Source organism: Sinohyriopsis cumingii, chromosome 2 (genome assembly GCF_028554795.1).
Source record: "Sinohyriopsis cumingii isolate HCF-2022 chromosome 2, ASM2855479v2, whole genome shotgun sequence".
Classification (NCBI taxonomy): domain Eukaryota; kingdom Metazoa; phylum Mollusca; class Bivalvia; order Unionida; family Unionidae; genus Sinohyriopsis; species Sinohyriopsis cumingii.
Window position 1 is genome coordinate 167,740,049 of NC_142962.1, and position 18,595 is coordinate 167,758,643.

An 18,595-nucleotide genomic window follows, 5' to 3' on the forward strand; every position below is an offset into this window, starting at 1 on the left:
TCTCGAAAAGAGAATGACTTTCAATTGCCTACCCCTTTTTAAAAAAAAAATAAAAAATCCCATGTTCAATTCCCCCTTATCCCTAGATAGACCCACACTTTATTCCCCCCATGTTCAATTCCCCTTGTCGCTAGAGTGGCCCACGAATTTTTTTCTCCATGTTAATTTCCCTTGTCGCTATATTTGCCCACGATTTTTCTCCATGTTAAATTTCCATTGTCGCTATATTTGCCCAGGGGTGTTTTTAATGCTAATTCCCATTGTCGCTCTAGTGCCCCTATTCACTACTAATATTACATTACCCACTAGATATACCCATCATTTCCGGCCAAACAGATCCATGATGTTACATTTTTATACAGTTTTGTCCATATTAAATTTCCACATTTATGAAGAATTCATATTTAACATGATTGGCATTTGAAGTGGCATACTCTACAACTCACCTACAATTTGTACAGTTCTGTTCCATATGGAGACTTACATACTTTTGCAAATTGAAATATTCAGTAATTGTCCAGTTATATAATATCGCGAGTGATTTATTGCATACATCTTAAATTATTCAAAAATGCAAAGACACTTTATTAATTTCAGAAATTCAGTCATATTGAGTGATATAGTCACTGTTGTTGATGTGGATAATGGGGGAGTGTCGTAAGTATTGAGTGATATAGCCACTGTTGCTGATGTGGATAATGGGGGAGTGTCGTAAGTATTGAGTGATATAGCCACTGTTGCTGATGTGGATAATGGGGGAGTGTGGTAAGTATTGGGTGTTATAGCCACTGTTGCTGATGTGGAGAATGGGGGAGTGTGGTAAGTATTGGGTGATATAGCCACTGTTGTTGCTGTAGATAATTGGGGAGTGTCGTAAGTTTTGGGTGATATAGCCGCTGTTGTTGCTGTGGATAATGGGGGAGTGTCGTAAATATTGGGTGATATAGCCACTGTTGCTGCTGTGGATAATGGGGGAGTGTGGTAAGTATTGGGTGTTATAGCCACTGTTGCTGATGTGGAGAATGGGGGAGTGTGGTAAGTATTGGGTGATAATAGCCACTGTTGCTGCTGTGGATAATGGGGGAAAGTGCTAAGTATTGGGTGATATAGCCACTGTTGCTGATGTGGATAATGGGGGAGTGTCGTAAGTATTGGGTGATATAGCCACTGTTGTTGCTGTGGATAATGGGGGAGTGTCGTAAGTTTTGGGTGATATAGCCGCTGTCGTTGCTGTGGATAATGGGGGAGTGTCGTAAATATTGGGTGATATAGCCACTGTTGCTGCTGTGGATAATGGGGGAGTGTGGTAAGTATTGGGTGTTATAGCCACTGTTGCTGATGTGGAGAATGGGGGAGTGTGGTAAGTATTGGGTGATATAGCCACTGTTGCTGCTGTGGATAATGGGGGAGTGTGGTAAGTAGCCATGAACAGTTTAGAATCTACCGCCGAGAAATAAGAGTTCGTTAAGGTTGACAATACTATTTTGGAAAGCATGTTTGAAAATGACTACTCAGATCAAGGTTTAACGAAATACTGGGGGGGGGGGGGTGGGATGCAAGAAAAAAAAAGTATTTTGCAGCTGAAATATTGTATTGAAAGTTTTAAAAATCCAGACGAAGCAAACAAGGCTGAGGGCACATAAACAAAAGAACCAAGAAACGGAAGAACAGAAACTCCGAACCCCTTGATCTCGTTCCCAGCTACAACAGTGATGATACAGAGAGAGAGAGAGAGAGAGAGAGAGAGAGAGAGAGATTCTACACTGTAAAATTCTAAACTTAACCAAAATCCAATTCAACTTCAGAATTATAAACTTTTGGTCTGCGAAATACTTTAAAAAATATTTTTAAGGAGCACGTTTAAGCGGAGGATTTCAATTTGTTTATTATATTAACAAGGGAGCTAATTTTGTTTAGTAAATCTGATGAAAAAACCGGAAACCGTTTGCACATAGTGATAGATGTTTCAGAGAGCAGCGACTGTTTTGACTGTGATGCAAATTTAGAAGAATTAGATCTTTTTACTATGTTGTTGAGACCTTTTCATTACTTTAGCACACTCAGAGAGTATGCATGCTGACATTTTAAATTCTTAAAGTTTTGAAGTAGAAAATAAAGAAGAAAAAAAACAAAACAACAGAACAATATTGTTCAGAATGTTCCTGTCAAAAAAGTCAAAATAAATATTAAAAATCTAGTCCACATGTTAGATAAAGACCGAATCTCCGTTTTCTTAAAATATATGCTTAAATTATAACATTTATGTTGAATGCATCAATATTTTACTGTATTAAATGAAAACATAAAAATAGTGGATTTGAAAGTACTGTATATACATGAGATTTATGTATAAAGGTGAATGTATTTAACTACGGATAGACATTTGCTTGGAAGTATTGTGTTTGTATTCAGTAAGTAGGGTGTAAGTAAAAAGGGTCACCTACTGGTCCAAAATAATATGTTCCAAATGAGAAGTAAGGAAAGACGTGCACCTGCATATGACTGCAGTTAAGATCCATTCATATATCCCATACAGCATTTGTAAAAATCCAAAGTTGAAGGTTAACTAACAACATCTGCAGTGCACACATACCGATGCACAGTAAACATCTGGGCCTAGCCCCGGTTACGTCACATGGGGATTTTTCCAAAGATTGTACAGTATCTTTCATAAAACACCAAATGTTTGATTCATTGTTCTTAAATTATAAATTTCAAAATTTTAAAGATTATGGGAATAAAAAGGGAACATGTAATAAATACAAAAGCGTATAAATGCTTTGCTCCGAGTTCGAAGAAAGAACACGTTTGATACTGAGTAGGAACATCCGTTTCGGTGTGACGGCTTCGAGATTCCTACGCGATATCAAACATGTTCTTTCCTCCCATAAGGAAGAAAACAAATACGTAGTTTTGTATATGTAATCCATATGGAGACTTACAACTTGTACAGACTTAATCCATATGGAGACTTACAACTTGTACAGACCTAATCCATATGGAGACTTACAACTTGTACAGACTTAATCCATATGGAGACTTTGAAATATGGTGTCTTTTGAAATATGACGGAACTCTTCCGTGATATTAAAACAGATGCTTTAGTGCAATTGATGTAACTGATTTTTAACTTACATTCATAGTTTAGTCTTTCAAGAGGTGAAATATAATCAAATGCAAGTTATGAAGTACAGTATCTACAGACAGATGACACTATTTATTTTCCATACTTAAACTATAAAATGAGCAAAATATTATTTTACGCATGAGTGTCTTTACATACCATTTCATATATACTTCATCATAAGTTTGCTTATCAGACAGTTTTTATTTTTATTGGTTTCCTCTATTTACTTGGCCATATTTTCAATAGGTAAGGCAGAAATATAAACCCGACTAGTTAAAAGAAAAATATCATAAATATCCTTTTCTGTAGAACTCAGCTTTAAGATAAAAAATCATGCTTGTTTTGAAGATCCCTTATTTTATTTTTTTACAGCGATCGGTAATTAGCTAAGAACAACTAATGCAATCAAAGTATCGAGATCTGCGGAAGCTCATAAAGTCCATTTAAAATGGTGCTATCTTAAAGGACTCACATTAATTTATATTTTGATACTGAATGGTTCACTTGAGAAAGATGCTATTTGGTTTTAATACTAATATTTGCACTCTTCTATATCAGCGGGAATGAGAATTAAAAGTGCAGGCTATAGCATTTGTAAACCATGGAAAAAAGACTGCGAATAATAATTTACTTCCAACAGCTAATGCAATCAAGGTATGAACCTCTTCTCTGTTATTAAAGTCCGAAATAATCCGCTTAAAACATCAATTATAATCAATGAATGATCTTTTAAATAGCTAACTTTATTTTTTATTTTGCTGTTGATGATTCAATTGAGAAAGATACGATTTGGTTTTAATACTATTATTTCCACTCTTCTAGATACGCAGTAATGAGAGTTTAAAGTGTTGGCTATATCATTCGTTAACCATTACAACGATTGCCATTGATGTGCTTTGATTACGTCAGATACGTTTCCTCGTAGTATATGGAGGTTCGCTTTAAGATGCCTAATTTGATGCTCTGTTGTTTATTTACATATTTAAAATTGCCTGATTCTGAGCGTATCTCATCGTATTTGATTTGAAGCCTGATTACTAACCACAGGCATGTTATGGTGTCGTTTCTTGGCCCCCATGAGTCATTTTGCAGAGACAAACCAACGCGATTACTAACCACATGCATTTTATGGTGTCGTTTCTTGGCCCCCATTAGTCATTTTGCAGAGACAATCCAACCCGATTACTAACCACGTGCATTTTATGGTGCCGTTTCTTGGCCCCCATTAGTCATTTTGCAGAGACAATCCAACCCGATTACTAACCACATGCATGTTATGGTGTCGTTTCTTGGTCCCCATTAGTCATTTTGCAAACGAGCAGCAGACTTAAGAGCCAGAAAGAATTGTAGTTAGTTGCTTGATCCCATGGCAAGCGGAATGGGGTCAGTCTTGTAGAACATATAGTAAACTCATATACATTTTTCTCTGAACATAATCCAACAAAAATTCTGTGATTTACTCCATTTCAGACCTACAGCAAGAAAAAATATACATACCAAATATCACATGACCTACTTCACAATATTTATATTATTGACAGACCTATAACTCTTGAATTGACGTCGACGGCCGCCATGCCATGGTCACTAGTGACTATCACGTTGACTTTGTCCCAAAGCCCGTGATCTGTGAGATTACTCATCAGATAACCCAGCCATCCGTCCATCTCTTCGACCTTTTTTGAAACCTCTGTCGAGTTCGGGCCAAAAATATGGCCAGTATAGTCAGGCTCGTGGAAGTACAACGTCGCTATATCCGCTTGGTCGTCCAGTAACCATTGGATGACTGTGTCAATTCTGTTATTGAAAGGGTCAGATTAATTGTATTTCTTCCAAATATTAGGTCGAAATCCATGAATTTCAATTTCGCTTCCAGGCCAAAAATAGGTGGCGCTCTTCTTACCATGTTTCCGTGCTGTCACCCAAACAGGCTCACCACCTTCCCACCATTTTGAAGTCTTCGTAGCCAAAGTAAATGTTTCGTTAAATTCTGGATCGTACATATTATTAGCAATAATCCCATGGCTTTCTTCATAAAGTCCTGGAAACAAAATAAAGTAACTAATATGCGTTTCATATATATTTCAAAAATATTAATTTAATTATTTTAATATAAAAAGGATGAATCAAAATATTGTAACTGAAAAAGTGCACACGTGTACAACGCATGCATACACTTTCTGTTATGAAATTCGATTTTGAACATAGTAAACTGAGCGCAGATATTGACTATTGACTTCACTGTGCTAGAAAACATTGCGAAAAAGAACTTTACTGGGTGTGCTGGCAATGATTGGGTGAAATAACTTTGAACTAAATCCTGTACATCGCAATAAATATGAATCGAGCTTGGTATGAGATCATATTTTGACAAAGTGTAATAGAGACAATGAACAAATTAAAGAAATTAAAGAAAAACTATTCCAATGCCATTTTGAAATAACTTGGAAGACAAGTTAGAAAATACTCACAAACTTTCATATGAACTACAGAAAGATAAAGCTGAAGGCTGAACACCATGGTTCTAAAAACATCATAGGGTGCTGTAAGCACATCACCTGTTATAAATAAAACTTCGCACAACACGCTTTGCCATTTGAAAACATCATAGGGTGACGTAAGCACATCACCTGTTACAAATAAAACTTCACACAACACATTTTGCCATTTGAAAACATCATAGGGTTCTGTAAGCACATCACCTGTTATAAATAAAACTTCACACAACACACTCTGCCATTTGAAAACATCATAGGGTGATGTAAGCACATTACCTGTTACAAATAAAACTTCACACAACACACTCTGCCATTTGAAAACATCATAGGGTGATGTAAGCACATTACCTGTTACAAATAAAACTTCACACAACACACTCTGCCATTTGAAAACATCATAGGGTGATGTAAGCACATGTCCTATTACAAATAAAACTTCACACAACACACTCTGTCATTTGAAAGCGGGTGTTGCTGTTTGGTGGATGTTGGTCTTTTAAAAAATACCAAAGTATCTTCTTTGCAAAATCGTCAGCCTCGAGTTATATTTGAGAGTGAAGTTTACAGTGAACGATACACCAACGTACGAGACTTTGTCTACATGCAACCGATACCAGATATGTTAGAAATTTCATGTAATTCCTACGAGTCTAAGGTCTTAAATTCAGTAACAGAAAGAAGTGAAACCAACAATTTTTGTAAAATAATTTCATTCTCAGTCATAAAATGAAATTTTAAGAGGAACGTACACTATCATGAATTAAATCCAAAGTAGTATTGAGAATTCATTTGCAAACCGAGGTGAAAGTACAACAAATCAGGAGCTGATAAGTCAACCATGTATGTCAACGAGGAATTTCCCTGAATCCAGTCATTCAACACAAAGAACTGTTGCTAGTAGCACACACGAATATATGCAACGCACGGACTCAAACAGCAACGAGACTCGGATTAGGGAAAACAAGGCCTGCTCTGCTTTATGGAGTACAACAGCAGAAATCCATGATAATATTAAATCAGATGATGATGAATTAACCATTGCACAACTACATGAGCAACAGGGAGGGTGTACATACCACTATGAAGAAGGTCCCATTTTTTAAATCAACGCGTCTACCAAAATGACAAATAAGGTTATAAAAAAGATAAACCGAGGCCTCAACGTGTCAGTTACCCCGACACTTTATTACCTCTTGACCTTGTGGTTAAATTTCCGTTGACGTAATCGTTCACGACAAGAGACATCCGGGCTGGTCGTAAACCCACCCTGCTGCTGGTGGTAAAAAAAGTAATGCTGTCAGGCTACAGGTCTCTCAACCAAAGCTTTTATCAAGACCAACGCGATATCGCGTCCGAGGATCATGTACATTTATTGTAATAAATCCATACGGGATTTTCTGAGCATTAGCAAATAAGCTTTTTAATCGATTTCATATTCTTGTCACCAGGACACCAAGCCTTATGGTTATTTCTCAGCGTATGTGTATCAACGCTATTAAAGACAACCAAAAGATTGCAGTTATCTCTAATCACTTTAGGGATCTGTACGTATCCTTGAGTGACGTAAATGACGTCCGTGTTTTAATGTCTACCTCGGGAGAATATTCGGCTGGATTTATTTTTGACTCTCATAATATGATCGTATACCACTAGATTGTTAATACTACAGTCAAGATCATCGACTGATGGCGCATCATCGATGTCAATGATAAATTCATTGACGTCACTGACACCATCGTTGTTGTTTTCCAAATCATTTTAATTTTTATTTAATTCCTTAAGAACATTATAGCATCGTTGGTCATCTGCGGATGGTGCCACTAAATAAAGTTTGTTCCATCTGAGCAATCTCATTATAAGGTTAAGCAACAACTGTGTTTTACCCGATCCAGACCGACCAATGATAATGACACGAATAGAGTTTGGTAATGCCACATGATGCTAAACTGACTCCTGTTCTCGTGTTTCTGGAGAGCCAATCGCATTCATTATACAAATATGATAAGTATATGAGTTAAATTGTGTTAGATGTAAAAAAAACAGTCAGGTACCAATAGATTAGAAACAATAACTTCCAGGAATCGTCGACGTGTGTTTAAAGATATGTGCGTTAAATGTGTTACAAAAACTACATATTTGTGTCGTCTCGCGAGACGTCAAGTGGTGGATATATCGCTAGGGCACCCGGTAGATTGCCTGGAACTCCACGGGCTAAGTATCCTGGTGAAAAATATCTTCAGGGATATAATTATTGTAGTCCCGTATCTCAACTTGATATTAGACTCGACGAAAATAAAACAACCAAAACCTGTAGAATATGCAGCGAATGTGATTAATCAAGCGCGCTATGTTCATGATGTCGCGTATAAAAATCAAGACCTACAACAACGACATATTGCAGACGTTAAGTTGATTCACACATTGAAGTCTGTAAAAAATAAAAATCTGAAAGAGAATCTCTTACCAATTGACTGATAAGATAGACAATCAGTGGTATGTTAGTCGTAGAGGCCGACAGTTAATTGTCCATAATTATAATAAAGGAGTCAATTTATTGAAGTTCACGAGGACACTGGAGGAGTAGAGCAGCGATTAACAAAATCGCTGATGCAGCCGGTTCTCGCGTGGTGTTGCCAAAGATCGGTTAAACCATCAGGCAATATGGCAAATTTACCTACCGCACCTAAACAAATTCAATACAGATGATTTAATATTAGCACTCCCAACGAAGTTCATCAGGTAGATATTTTGTTTTTACCCCATGACACTATCACTGGAAAATGTAAACGTCAAAAACGCACATATAAATACGTGTTGACGGTAGTAGACGTTGCTAGAAGATACATTGAAGCTGAACAATTATCAACTAAAACAGCAACTGAAGTTGCAAACGCGTTTGAACAAATTTATTTCCTGGCAAAGAATTGCATGGTGCTGTAATATCACAGATGCAACACCAAGTGTGATTGCTTCTTTAAACAACGATATTACTGGTGAAAGTTCTATGAAAACAATCAATGCAATCTCGAATAAATACATACCAGTTAAGTGTCACTCTCCTTCACAGAAACCATTATTCGGTAACGTGACGGTGAGGTATTTATTTGAACCTGGTGAACTTGAAGGTGGTTAAAAGAGAGCAACTGATCATATCTGGATTGTAACCACACATACAACTTTCAGCATATAAGATCTACAGGCAGGCTTGCAATCTACAAACTAGATTCGACGGCTATTCAGCGTGGATTGTCCGTGAACAATTACAAGTAATTCTTGAAAATACACAATTTCCGCCAGCATGGTTTCGCTAGCAAATCAAAACACTAGCGCCCCTACATCGGTTACACTAAAGACAAGTCAGCATCACATTCACACGTATATAGCCGAGATTACTATTAATTCGTCCACGGTAAATTGTTGTGGGTCATTAGGAGAGTACAGCCACAACATTATAGTGTTACAGCAAGTAGTGTGATTTTTTTTTTTGTCGTTGTTTCAGATAAAACTCACGTTTATGCTTTCTGTTATTTCGTTGATAACCAGTTAATGTGTTCCTTACCATATCATATGTCTTGTTAATTTTCAGGGGTTATTTATCTTCCACAGTATAAACCATCCTGTGTAGTTGAGACATTTTATAAGTAGACTACATTTGACTATTCGACACGATCATCGACTAACCAAATATTAGTATCTGAGATTGTTAGTCCTTGCGATGAGTGAATTGTTATTGAATATACTAGAGTCCAGCACGACGGCTGTGGTGAAGCTTTCTCAAAAGCACCAAGGGGAACAACAACAATGTCATTAAAAACAAGGTTTTGTTTTTTCGCTGATCCCGGAATCTCAACGTCAACATTTTTCTGTGGGTATATGCTGGGCGATAACATAATGGGACTAATATCTCTTGAAATTTCTTCTTATGATGTTATAATAATTTATTTTGAAGTGAATCGCGAACGATTTTCAAAATCGAACCGAGGGTGGGAAAAGTTTGATCGTGGCTAATCTTGCAGACTCTTCCATTATATAATTAAGGCAACTATATCTTCTAATCAAAGATTATTCTAGATCAATATACAACGATTTCACGAGCACGAATAGTTGCTATTGGCTGATGACTGGATCAACAATCATATGTTCAAAACAATGTTAATACAAGTTCTGTGGTTATCATCAAGCGAGTGTTAGACGTGGTAGCCTAGAGCCAAAACATGCGTGAAATGTATCGCTGGTGTCCGGGGCAAATCAGAACTATGGGGTCTATGTGGCGATGCAAAACACAGAGCATTGAACGATACTATGATAAATAAATGAGACTACAATAAGGGAAGCTAAGGATTATCTTAGTAGAATTTCTCTCTCTCTCTCTCTCTCTCTCTCTCTATATATATATATATATATATATATATAAGAATGTTTTAATGGCTTGATCATAGACGGTTTTATTGTCGATCATATTGATTCGAATAAATTTAATAATTCTTTAACAAAACTCTTCAGACTACTACGCTGAGCGAAAACTGGTGAAAGGAAATCCCGGTATATATGCCAAACACACGCAGACAGTTAGATCTGAAAATCCACAGACTGGTAAAGTAATAGAAATTTCTTCAATGGTTGCAGCAAGAAAATATTTTGCATTATTTAAACGGTATAATCAAAAAATACGTTTTCGGTATATATACCTCAGCTACCTTTGTCCTACCAGCCCGGCATCAATGCATTTTAGGGAGATAATTCCACAGTGACTAAAGTTCCTGACTAAATATTGTGAAAGGGACAGCAGCTCTGCTTGTCTCCTAATACACGGTAAGTCACGCCCTATAATTTAACAATAGCACAGATTAAAAATAGCAGTCAGGTTAAAAAATGAATCGGGAATGTACGTTTAATTTCTTTATGTCTATATGATACCTTTTTTCACATATTCCCAGAAGAAATAAAAAATGTTGTTTACGAAGATGTCTTTGGGTAAGCGCCTGATTTCTGCATATCTGTGTGTGTAGAGACTTTAGTTTCCATTCGCATATTTCACAGGAAGAAAACAGGCGCTAATGTATGAGTATCTCTGTTTTCATTCATTAGCCTGACTAGGGACGCAAAGTCCCCAGACTTTAGTACCTGCGTGATAGTCTTTGATAGTTACGTAGTCAGCCTGTCTGTCGGCTAGAGATTGATTTCGTCGTATCAAAGCCCAACATATACAGGTATAATACATCCGCCATGTTAATGATTTAATTACGTCACCTAAGAGCGCTCCATTTTGTACCACCAGCAGCAGGTAGAGTGTACGACCAGCCCGTATGTCTCGGGTCGTGAACGATGACGTCCATGAAAATTTGACACACAAGATCAAGAAGGAATAAAGTGGCGGGGTAACTGGCACATTGAGGCCTCGGTTTGCCTTTCTTGACCTTATATGTCATTTTTGGTAGACGCGTTGATTTCACAAATGGGACCTTCCTCATAGTACACCCTCCCTGCCGCTGCATTTTCTGAAGAAACTAACGCCACAGACGAGGATTCGGAAAATGATAAAAGTTTTGTCCAAGTCGCAAGTTCCCCTGCGGAACAACGATCACTGCAGGGCAGGATTTGTACATAAAACATCGCATACAGATCTGCGTCAATGACGGTCTAATAAATATACAAATGTTCAATCCACACACTAGTTTCCAAGAAGGTTAGGAAGTGTTATCATAGGAAAGGCAGCGTCCTAAAATTTGCGTATAGTGTGTCCAATGCGACAAGACTTGCCCCTGAAACGTAGGAATCTTACATTTCTTCGATCTCCAATTATGTTTACTTGGTTCACTAAAACCAGTCTCAAGCAAATACTTAAGTTTGTTTTCAGTCGTTCCTGCGTGAGAGAATTCACACTGTATTGATGATGTTTCACAGGCTTAGAATCTATAATTTCAACATCATGGTAGATTATATTTGTTTGGATTGGAACATCTCGAAACAAGTACTTTTTTCACATAATAGCCGATTAAATTCACTCTTTTCTTGTGAATGTGCATGTGAACGTTTCTGTCCAGATCCTCTAATATTTCCGAATTCCGAAGTCTGGTTAAACCAAAGTCACTGCAATCCAATTCCACGCACTCGTGTAAATCCTCACTATGTGGGACAGATACAACAAAATTAACTGAAAACTTAACAGGCTATCTATGTCAAAATACTTCTTGAACATAATTATGTGACAAAGTTGTTTCTGTTCCCTCCTCCCAGACATGTTAATGATATAAGTTAAGTAACTTACTTTCTTGATAACTGTATAAGGACTATAATAGTTAACCTATAGAGGACTTTGAGGTTTAGGAAAGAGATCCAGAACATTATCACCAGGCTGAAAACTGCTTTTTTATTGGTTTATTGTTTGATCGAGAAAATTAAAGATTAGTTCTTGCTACTTCACAAGCCTTTGATAACATTTATTTGAAATTGGAGATATAGTCAAGAAGATTAATATCTGAATCTTCGGTTAAAATAAGTTTCATTTTTTATACATTCAGCGGTCCATGGACAGTATGTTCAAAAGGACTAAAACATACCATGACAAGTGTCAGAAGACCTGCAGTATTTACAAACGTCACTTTTAATTTTCAGCCAATAAAAATGATTCAAGATCCTGTGATGAGTTTGAGTGACTCCTAAATAAACAGCCAATAAAAATGATTCAAGATCCTGTGATGAGTTTGAGTGACTCCTAAATAAACAGCCAAGTGAATTTTATTCTCTAGACTAAGACGCTCCTGTCAATACGACTTCGACAAAATAATGTGATTATTCACTGACCAGTCGGCACCAGCGGGGAATCTCTATTTTCATAGAAGGATCCCATGTTTCACAAAATAACAAATTAGCACGCGTGTGGCTTCCATTTCACTACTATGCCTCTGAAACAATAGATAACATTATTCTATTCCTGTTCGACTAAAGGTGTTTGTCTGTTGTTACACTGATTAGAATAAAGAGACTGAGTTGTAAAAAGAGGATCAATGTGATCAATACCTTTTGACTGATCAATACCAAGAGCAAAAATGGACCTCGTCAAAAGCCTGACCAATAAATGTGACAACTAAAGGAATAATATCCTCATCAACATCATTCTCAAGCTCTTTTTGATATAGTTCTTGTAACTGCACAAGCTGGGTATACATCTGTACTTTTAATCTCAACAGAATCAACCTTCTGAACAAACAAGGCTTGTAATTTACATGTGGATTACCTACAACCTTATCTTCCACTAGGTCACTACCTAGAAATGAATGAGCACCTTCAATGGGCAAAGACTACACCAATCCGACAGTCGTATGTCCTGAGACTCAGTCTGATAATAAATTAACACTAGAGAAAGAGACATTAGCAAAGCCGCACTCTAGTCTCTGAATAATACCACTTTCATAAGAAGTCTTCTCAGATAAAGGCGCAGTAACCTATAATAATAGACTCTAAGAAGCTCATCTGTCCCTTAATATTTTATTAGGGATCATGTTGACCAAATCATCAGTAAATGATACAGAACCTTTGGACATGAATGATTCATATTTCCTCAATAATAAAATTCGACTGGGGTTTGTTATACCCAAATAATGTTTTGTTTCCACTATATAACCCTGACCTTGACCTCTTGGACATACAAGCGTTTTGAATAGGTCTGTTTTAAGTCTGTTGCTTATTTTTCAATTTGTAGCGATTAGAAATAACGTGCTCTTCTTGCAATAAGTGCACGTAGCAATCGATAAAGATTTCTGAGTAGTCTTTTTTGAAAAACTCTTTGATGTGTATGATAGATATTCTGTTGAAAACATATGCGTAATTATAGAAGACATGAATGCAGATCTTGTGTTTAAAAATCCATCCAGGGAAGGATAAAACAGAGAAACAAAGTTACTACTTTTGTGACAAAACCTCATGAACAGTAAGTACATCACTTATAACTCAAAAGACATGTCACAGACGTCCACACTTGACTATATACTAATACCTGAAATAATCAGAGGTGGCATAAAAGACGCATAGTAAACGAAAGAATTGATTTCTCAATATCGGATCGCCTGCCTGTTACAGCATCACTTGCAAAAGATATGTTATACAAATATGAAAACACTTGTATTTCCAAGAATTAAATGGAACTTTGCGAATCCATTAGAAATGAGCATGGATAAATCTGACGTCGGTACATTCTTGAATTTCACCTATGAGTGTAAAAAGGTAGAAGATATAGGGAAGTATAATGCACTGACAACTAAGAGTGTAATAACTGCATCAGACAGATATATTCCAAACTCTGAATTAAGATCATTGGAAGAAAAGTGGTCTTGAAAAGTTACATCTGAAGATATGAAAAGTACACGAAGAATGGATCAAACCAGGAAAAGCAAGAAGCACAAACTGTAACACCAACAGAAAATACGAGGACGCAAATGGAGTTCAGAAAAAAACGTGGGCTAGATAATAAAGATTTATAAAGAGTGCTAGTAGTTAAGGGGGATACATTACGTACAATGGAAATTAGCATTACAGACCCCCCTGGGTCAGATTACGTACAATGGAAATTTAACATGGCGAAAAATCGTGGGTCAGATTACGTACAATGGGAATTAACATGGCGATAAATCGTGGGTCACTTTACGTACAAGGGGAATTTAACATGGGAATAAATCGTGGGTCACTTTACGTACAAGGGGAATTTAACATGGGGAATAGAGTTTGGGCTTGTTTAGGGACATGGGGATTTTTTTTTTTTAAAATTGTTTTTTTTAAAAAAAGGGGTAGGCAATTGAAAGGCTATCTCTTTTCGAGAAATATGGGTGGCCCTGAAAAGGGCCTTTGGGTTTTATGTTAATGTTTCCATTAACATAAAGGGCACCGCATTGGTCTTCTTCTTGTCCTTAGGCTGCGTCTCACTGTTGGCCCGTAAATCAGCACTCTTTTGAGGCATCCTTGTCTTTCTACGTAGATCCTACGTATCCACAGACTGGTGTTTGTCCTGTGGACAACAGTCCACTTGGATCGGACATACATGAGCATGTCCGTCCTGAACATCATGGAAGACACAGGCGTAGAAGATTGCACATCGGTCCACATCTTGAAGTGACGAGAACAGGTGAATCAATGCACTGAACTGCGCTTATTTATAGGTAGAGGTAGGATTGAAACGGATTGAGTTCATTCACCAATCCGAACACGCGTTACAAAATTCAGTCAGCCCGCATCCAATCCGAAGAGAGCAGTCTGTGACGTCACGTAGTCTATATAGATTCGCTAGCGCTTGTGTGCAGTCAATCTATGCGACAGTGATTCAACATGACGGAAACTCAGAAAACGATCCATTGGGGTGCACCAACAGGGGAGACTGCCCAAGGGAACCCGGACTTACTTTCAGAAGAGGTGAATTGGGATTTTGTGGATTTTCTCTCCTCGCAAGAATTTGTTCCGGAACCTTCGTTACTTTCTTCATTACCGCAAGTGGAGAATTTTAGACAGAGACAAAAAGAAGAATTGGAGAAATTTATACAACGACAAAAGGAAGCGGAACAAGCTTTTCTCCTACAGCAACAGCAGCAAGAAGAAGAGGTAAGAAAAAAACAACAGCAACAACAGCAACAACAGCAAGAAGAAGTAGCAGCAAAGAAACAAGAGGGTGAAAATCAAACGGTCACGGTACTGTTGGACATTTTAGCGGAGTTAAGAAGTCTGAAACAAATGTATCAGACTTCTTTATTACGACCGAAGAGAATACGACCTTCCCGAGCTAAACACGTCAACCCTGTGACTAAGCCTGTCGTACCACCCTTAGTGATTTCAACCCAATCATCATCATTACGCAGTCCAGAAGTAGGCCTTGGCCGTGGCAAAGGCTTAAGGCAGTTAAAGTTGATTGCTTAAACTCACCCCTACACCAAACTAAAAAGGCCCTTTTCAGGGCCACCCACATTTCTCGAAAAGAGATAGCCCTTCAATTTTGCCAATAACTCAAAAAAATAACCCACCCATTTTACCCTTATAGTACGTGTCTGCGTATGAGTGCGTGAGTGTAGCTTCTTATTTTAAAATCACAACTCAAAGACACTTACCTTGTATCATTAATTTATTCTTTTCTCCATTTTTGCACAAACATGGTTTTACTTCAGTGTCGAATTTAAATCCTTTAGTTACTAATTTGCACATTACAATTCGTTCAGAAGTTTCCTCTTTCACTAAGTTGACATTGTGTTCAAGATGTTGGTAATTCGTTAACTCTTCCTCTGGAATTCGATGCAGTAAGTTTACAATGATGTAGGTAGAATCGTCCATAACAAACCAATCCTTTTTAAAACTAGAGGATCGTTGATCAATGTCTGTCCGATGGAACACTTTCAATTGAATCAATCCTTGTATAGCCTTCAGGTACCAGTGGTTCAAACACCGGTGACGTAACGGATGCAATTGTTCTTTACGTTTCACTTGTATTTTGACCAGCTCTCGGTAAATGTGTTCTCTCAACTCCACAGGCAAAGCACGAATGTTCTCTTGTAAAGTATCCATGAATAGGTCAGTCCGTACAATTCACAATCTTCTCATAGAGGGCAAAAGTAATCCACATAGTGAGTAATTTCTGACCACTGCCATTCAGGGTAACGTCCAAGAATGTCACTGAACTCTTTTGATGTAAACAGTCTAAAGCGATATAATAGGATGAATGCCCCCTTGACCCAAAGAAATCTAACACACTGGTTGACTTTTTTCACTTTCCTCTTATGAATTTCTCGACACAAAAGTTATACAGTGACCCATTGAGATTTCACTCTGGCAAACCCCTGCCAAACTTCTTTGTAAATCTTCTCTTGCAGTTCTTTAGGTAATGATTCAATATCGTTTTTGAAATGAAGTTTAAATACTGGTCTCGGTGATGTCCAACATTTGACTCCTAACCAATCTGGTTTCTTCTTCGTCAACGACATGGTAAGTTACTTCAATGTCTCGGTCCTACTAAGGGTAAGTAATGACAATTCGGTGACCATCGAGCATGCTCTACGTAGGCCGAATCTTGCGGTTCCCAGTGGTGAAGTGACACACCGCAACTGAAGCACTTGACTTTATCTCCTTCGCTCAAGTAGAAAAATCCGGCTCTGGCTAATTCTTCGGGGGTCGGTCCTCCCAGATACTTTGGCCATTTTCCTTTGAACGATTGAAGACGATTTTCAAAGTCGCAGTATTCCGACAAACGCACAGGGAACGAATATTCGTCTTTCACAGGTTCGTTTCGATGAGGGTTGAGTGACATGAACAGGAGTTTGCTCAAGGCTGGATGACATCCATAGGGGGGTAGACGTGAAGGTGAACATTCCCCTTTAAACCCAGTAAAATGTCCAAGAGGACGAGCGGCATCACTTTCGCATCCCACAGGTTTGACACGCACAGTATCCCTTTCCATGATAGGGGTAGTGACACTAAAGTTCCCATGATGCTTTACGGCATCGCTATGGTCACAGCGTACAGCATCGTACCCATCGCAAGGCTCACAATCGCATTCCACTTCAGAAGCCCCACACTTGAATTGTGCCTTTCTAAACAACTTGTTCTGTGTTTCTCTGAAAGTATTCATCTTGTTCGCTCGGTCTTGGTAGTCCCAATGAACTATCGATCTTGCCTAGGGTTCCTTTTTATATACAGACCAATACCGACGTGACCGTACGGCAACGTAAAGTGAGTGGGAAGTCGCACTCTCTTCTGGTATACAATTTGATAGACTGTTTCCAAGGGTCGACTGACGATGTGGTGAGTGGGTAAACGTACAATCTTGTTCGGTTGATAGGTGGTCACTTTAAAGTGTCCATCCTCTCCCGATTGCAAGGCTTCTTTCAATACCCCAAAGTTGACCACTCGACTGGTACGATGATTCAGAGTCAGTCCTTTCACTTTGCACGTCGTGTGCACTTCTCCTTGTTTGTCCCGGTATTCGTAGCCGTAATTTTTGGGTCCGCCACTGACGAAACTTAGAATCTTGTCGTCGGGATACTCGTCTGTCCAGGCTCCTAAACGGTCTCCTTCGATGTCAGGGTGATGTTGAATCGGGTGATGGATGTAAATGCAACTGTCCGTGTCAAAGTACAGGACGCGTTCCCCTAACAGTTCTAAAGCTTCGTACAATTTTAAGCGAGCATGGGCTGTCACGTAAGCCGCAATGATGACATTTCCAAAGGGGTCGTCTTGTACAAAGTCCAGATCTTCTTCGTAATTGACCAAGATCAAATTCTCTCGAACGACGTCCACGTGTTTCATGTATTTGGTTTTGTCGTGAATCATCTGGAAGTAGCGGGAAGGTTCTGTCAAATATTCCGTCTTGGGTAAACACGGTCGTTGTGCCATTTTACCCCACAAGCAATTTAACATCACTTTGGCAAACGATCGCCTGCCTTCGTTTTTTTCGATGTGGTCTAAAGAGATGCCTTCTTGTTCGTAGTATTTCTCTTTGAATTGTATTTGGTCTTCGGGAGTGTGACACCAGGAAGGATAGCCGCTGGCTTCTTGTTTCAGTTTCAAAAAGGCATCCACGTAGTCAGCGAAAATGCCTTTCTGACTGGGATCACCCTTGTGGTACTGTTGTGTCTTGGGAAAGTGGCAAATTTCGTACACTTCTAACAGTTGGTATCCCATGTCCAGAGCTTTGAACAATTCTACGCTGACCCAGGTTCCCGTCAAGGCACGTTCTTCCTGGCTGTGCTGACAAGGTTGGTCTTGGTTGCACGTTTCGGCACAAGTACGGCACAAGGGAAACATCAGTTTGCCTTGACAATGGTGAGGTAAGACGGGATGGTATAGGTTCGTGGGAGGCAAAACTTTACACTTGATCAAGCCTTCGTATTGTCGAATGTTTTTCAGGTCGATGTGTTCCGTTAACAATTGCGGGTGCCCTACAGGAAAGCGACAATATTTGCACACGTAGGGATACAGCGAACACACGTCTAAGTATTTG

The 18,595-nt window shown here is 38.4% G+C and overlaps 1 pseudogene across 1 annotated transcript in view; it reads right to left on the bottom strand.

Annotated features, from left to right (window-relative positions):
• LOC149806265 (bis(5'-adenosyl)-triphosphatase enpp4-like) overlaps positions 1 to 18,595 on the bottom strand; it is a 92,145-nt pseudogene that overhangs the window by 31,066 nt on the left and 42,484 nt on the right. The window contains exon 2 of the transcript XR_016419883.1: positions 4,671 to 5,168. The product of XR_016419883.1 is annotated as a bis(5'-adenosyl)-triphosphatase enpp4-like (transcript). The remainder of the gene's footprint in view (positions 1 to 4,670; positions 5,169 to 18,595) is intronic.